We start from the raw sequence: 6,000 nt of genomic DNA on the forward strand, positions 1-6,000 counted from the left end.
TGCAATATCAATAAAAAGTACATAAGTCATTGCAGAAGACGACCACCGAAGTAGAAAGTACAGGAGCAGGTTAAAGTTATACAGCCACCAATATGAAAAATATAATAAATTGAGTAGGCCTACATTGTACATGATGTAATGCATCTTTAATGGATCTGGCTTCTGATTGGTCGCCCAGATCACGTTCCAGGATCTGTGATCGTATACACAACAATCTATGGAAGTTGCGGCACCGTTTGCGGTGGCGCGAAAGCTAAACTCCCGGTTAAACTCTCATTAATGCATGGACGTATATTTTAGCGCGTATATACAGGGTGTCCCAGAAAAAATTACCTAGTGAATAAACTGAACGTAAGTCGAGAAATAGACATCAGAATCAAAAAAATTAAAATGTAGCACATTGCCTATTGTATTGTGCATCACATACGAAAATTATATTTGATTCGGTTGACTAGTTGCGAAGAAATTAACGATTACATAATGCGGGCATTAATGAAGTTCATTCCAAGTTTGATCAACAGGTGCTTTTTTATACTCATTCACCACTTTCTAAAGTTTGTGTATCTCATTGAATTTAGTCCACATTATCTATTTTATAATCCGACGGCGTTATGTTTTTCATGCTTTCACTGAAGATAAATAACAGTTTGTCCGAGAAAACTTTGATTTCTGCTATTGGAAGCTTTTCAACTTCAATTCTTTAGTATTTATGAATATTCTCAATCATCCAGGTAGATCAAATAGTTGACTAAATTATAATTCTATTCAACTGGACTTACTATTTATGATGGCTACGGTATCACGTCATATCCATGACGCATCATCAGGCCGAGTGATCTTGAATTGGCTCTGTATTCTTGACCTGTGACGTCACGATGGTAGAAGTGACGTCACACGAGAGTCGTCGAGGGATCTTCCTGATGGTCGGTTCGTAACTCTTGGACAAGTTGTGGCGTAGTCCCCCTCCGCGATTCAAGGTTGGCTCCTCCCTGCGAACATATATCGCTTCTTTCACCCCTCTTTCATACCACCTGTGTTCTTTAAATTTAAGCCAGCTGGAATTCTTTATACAATAATTCTTTATGAAACATTTATATCAACATTAACAAAAAAAAGATATTTACAAGTACCGAGCATCATCTTACATTATGTACATGCAAAGGTTTCATTTTCAATATCGTGCAGGTTTTCAAATTTGAACAAAACCTAATTAGATGTTTTGAAAGAAACAGATTGTTTAAAAAGAACGAAAAGGATTTCACCGAACAAAATATGAAGCACATTGACAGTGTTAACCACCAGTATATAGTGTGCATTGTGTTGAATGATCGTTCTTTCAAACTTGGAATGAAGTGAATTGAGGCATGCGTTATGTAATCGCTCATTTCTTCGCAATCAGTCAAACGATTCCAGTAAAATTAGCGTATAAGATGCAGAATAAGATGGGCTACACGCTGATGTTTAGATTTTTGGATTCTGATGTCTATTTCTCGACTTACGTCCTAATTCATTCGCCCGGTAATTTTTTCTGGGACACCCTGCATATATATTACCATGCTTAATAAACTCCTCTACAAAAGTTTGGAAAGTTTTTCCAAACATCTGTATCTCAAATTATTTGTGACATATTCATATCGTGTTGCATATCAATGGATAGCTGTAATACTCCGCTTTACAATGACTCCCCCATTTGAAACAATAACATTTTCCACGGCTGAGTACACGCCTTGTGAATGTAGTGGGGTCTCAAACAGAATTTGCCAAATAGACCATTATTCTGTGCTCAGACAACCCTAGCCACTAACCTCCGATAGCGGGTGGAATAAAAATTCCTTTTAAAAGGAAATGGGCGTACCAAAGGAAACTGTCGATGATGTCCAGTCAGAACTCGGATTGCTTGTCATGTGGTATGGTAGTAGTCAGACCTCATATAAATTACTTGTGCTATTGGGCAATGGCAGAGGGGCTCTATACTAGAGCTATGAATGTGGTTGCATCATTATGGCCTCTCTGGCACGCACAGCACGGAAGCTGGTCCCACAAGTGTTCAGTGTTCAGCCTGATGGCCCGGCCTGATGACAGGCCATTTTGGCTCTACTCCCATGTTCTGAAGGTAGTCGTTGACTACCGTGGCTCTGTGGGGCGAGCGGTGCCATCTTGGAGCATTGCGTTAGGTCCCAGATTGTGAAGATATGGGATTGCAGCTTGCGGCATAGAATAATGGTCTATTTGTCAAATTCTGTTTGAGACCCCACTACATTCACAAGGCGTGTACTCAGCCGTGAAAAATGTTATTGTTTCAAATGGGGTGTTACTGTAAAGCTGAGTATTGTAGCTATCCATTGATATGCAACACGATATGAATATGTCACAAATGTTTGGACAAACTTTCCAAAATTTTGTTGAGGAGTTTAGTATACTTGCGGTTAATTGGATTGATAAACAAGTATGATTGACAGTGTGTTTTAGAGACTAAAGTCCCGGGGTAAAGTTCTGCTTAGAAGTCAAAGTACATAGTCGGATTTTTTACTCGGGCTTTCGCGATCAATAAACTGGTAGATTCCAAAATCAGAATTGTTTTGTATTGAAGTGAGCCATTATAATTAGGCCTATGCAAGATATTTTGCATTCAATAACTTTTATTGTCACTAATCATCTAATTATATAAACTCTTTATGGCCATTTTACTAAACATCAGTATAATTTTTAGTTCAACGGAATGCGTTCATCATGATTAAATAATAATAATATATTTTTCATCAAAATTCAACTATGGCATAGGCCTAGTGTTATAGTTTTTCATAACCGATTTTAATGATAAAACATTTTCCCTACAGAAAAAAACGAAATAGCAAAACTGAGACGAATATTCGTCTCAGAGCAAAAGACTGTTGAAAATATCCCTATTAAAAGGGCATTTCGTGATCCACAGCATCATCCCCCACCCCCACACACACACACTTTTCTCAATAAAAAGTTGAGATTTTTTATATACTGGAAACCTCTGGCTATGATTATGTACAAAATATTTCTTGCAGATTAATTCGTTTAGCAAAGATATCGTGAAATTCGAATTTCGTTCCGGTATATACCAGAACGAAATTTCAACATATTGTCTGTGGAGCAGTGTAATACACATAGGCCTAATCATACATAACTCGCAAACCCAAATCGGAATCAACTGAAATTTTGGGAATAAGCTTTTTTTGTGGATATCTACTGAAAATGTCAAAAAGAGGATACTAGAATCACGAAATCCTCCTTTTAAAATCCTCCTTTTAAAAGCCAATGGACTTGCCCGGTGGACTTGCTGTGCCTTCTTTTGGAGACAGTCTTTGTACAGAGCTTAAGTGTTATAGAGTGCTTTGTAAAAAAGCTAAAAACAGATAGAAAACTGAGCTGAAACTAAAAAAAGCGGAACTCTCAATTACAGCTCCTCTCAGTTCCTAAATAACTATTAGTGCATGGCATGTTTTGTTTTGAGAAACTTGTCGAAAATAAGAAACTGGCAACTTTAAAACTGATAATCAATATACAATAATGTTGGTCAATCAGCTGAGTATCGATTGATTAGATATCGATCTCTGTACCGTGCAAAACTTCACATGCATGAAATACCACCAAGACTCGTCGTATAAATGTCTGTATATTTCACTTTGGAAGCAGATACAGAAAGTTTCTTTTCCACTTAAAGCTTCACTTGACACTTGTTAAGGTAAACCATGAATAACACATAGACGTTAATAAAGTTAACAATCAGAAATTCATGTTGATTGGAATCATGCACGCGTCGGAAAAATTTTCGACAAGCAACATTGATATCTTTGCAAAACGAATTAATCTGCAAGAAATATTTTGTACATAAACATTAGGGTAAATTGGGGTAAATGGAACGCTTAAGCAATAAAACACTTTCTGTAGTCAGGAGGGTATCCATATATGATTTTTGTTTGTTTCAATAAGTAAATAATATGTTTTTACATAGACTGCGGAACTCAGTCCTCAATGATAGTCAGTCATTTATCTTTTGGTCGTTATATGACTATCATTTGAGGGACTGAGTTGTTATAATATATCTTCCGAGGTGCAATTTCAGACAATAGCTGGGGATTAGTGGGGCAGAGGTTATCTATTGAATCCTTTCATGACCACTGAAGCATAGTCAAGTCTGCCAAGGACACCGACACAAATTGAAAGACCATCACAAAAGAATGCATGCATGTCAGGTCATCGACACCAATTTGGTGTTTGTTATGACACAAATTTTGTGTCTGTTATGCACCTCGAAATATGTACCTTAAAGTCTGTATCTAGTTTTTACAACATGTTTTAACAGATAGACTCCCATTTTATGCTTTATTTCTTGTCACCGGTCCAAATACATACATGGTCATGGTGTTCCAGTTACCCCAACAAATTGGGGTAAATGGAACAGTGGGATGGGTAATTGGAACCTACATTCATACATACTTACGATATAACGACGTTTCTGATTGGATTTGCGCCCATTTTTGCTGGTCATAAATACCGTTTATGACCAGTACGCAGGGCATAAACAAGNTGCGGCACGCAGCGTTGGAACCCAATTAACACGATCCACGATTTGCTAGTGTTGCGTACACGCGCATGTCACCAGCGCCCATCTCACGCGGGAGCGCAAAAAGATGACGCCAGTATCACGCGTGACTCCCGGCCGTTGACCTCTCGAGCTGCTTCCTGCAAGTAGGCCTACTCATTTTCTTCCAATTTATGAAGGAAAACGGTATGGAAATGTTATTTAAACTTGTAAACCCATATTATTTTCATCTGTATTAATTGCTAAGAATGTTGGGTATGTATGAGCGGGGTTCATTCATAGGATTTGGGCATGATCGCTGTTTATGCCCTCGGCTCACGCCTCGGGCATAAACAGCGATCATGCCCTCAATCCTATGAATGAACCCCTAATTCATAGCTATATTTACATTGAAAACACATCAGAATATTTTATTCAACATATATTTTGTGACTAAACAAAAGAATAACAAAAATAATTTTGTTTTGATGTTTTTTTATAAACATGGTAAAATACCACGTAAAAATACACTTTCTCTCGGTACATAACAGAAAAAATGGTTTTCAGATGTTAAAAAAATCAATAGGAGGCCTAATCTACCATGAATTAGTTATTTGTAGTATATAATTTCATAATAATTAAACCAATTAGTGAAAAAAATATTAACATGTTATATATATTTGAAGTCGGTCAACCGTGTTCCATTTACCTCAAGTGGATCTGTTGTGGGGTAAATGGAACACCAAACTAATTAATTAGCTAATTAGCATATTAATTTGCATAATTTCATCATTAAAATCTGCTATTTTATTGTTTAAAACATTTATGTTATTGTAGATAACAAACATATTGCCAATATTGTATGACAACTCTCAGCACAACATCCAAATATTTAGGAATCAGTACCCTTAAATTAGTAATGTTCACTGAACCGTAGCACCACTTCATGGTCAGTGACAACATTTGAGATTTTCTTCCACTCAAATACCGAGTAAACCCACGTTCGAGGTATGAAACAAAAGCATAACGTATGGCGTTGGGGTAAATGGAACACTTGGTATGATGTTGCCCAATTTTATTCTTGATTGAGGGAATTGTATTCTCAGCGTTCCATTTACCCCACCGTTCCATTTACCCCAATTTACCCTATGTAGCCAGAGGTTTCCAGTGATATAAAAATCTCAACTTTTTTTTCGAAAAGTGGGGGGATGAGCAGGGTTCGATTTAGAAAATAAAATTTACATGCACAACTCTGATTTTTTCCTCAAAATGGGCCGAATAACACAAAATTCTGCATGCACAGGCAAAATTCTACATGCACAGAGCCAAAGTTACATGCATTTGTGCATGTAAAACCCCTCTAAATCGAACCCTGGGGATGAGGCTGTGGATCACGAAATGCCCCTTTAAGGGGGTACTACATACATCCCTGTGCCGGGGTAAAT

The sequence above is a fragment of the Amphiura filiformis genome, chromosome 3 (assembly GCF_039555335.1).
Source record: "Amphiura filiformis chromosome 3, Afil_fr2py, whole genome shotgun sequence".
Taxonomy (NCBI): Eukaryota; Metazoa; Echinodermata; class Ophiuroidea; order Amphilepidida; family Amphiuridae; genus Amphiura; species Amphiura filiformis.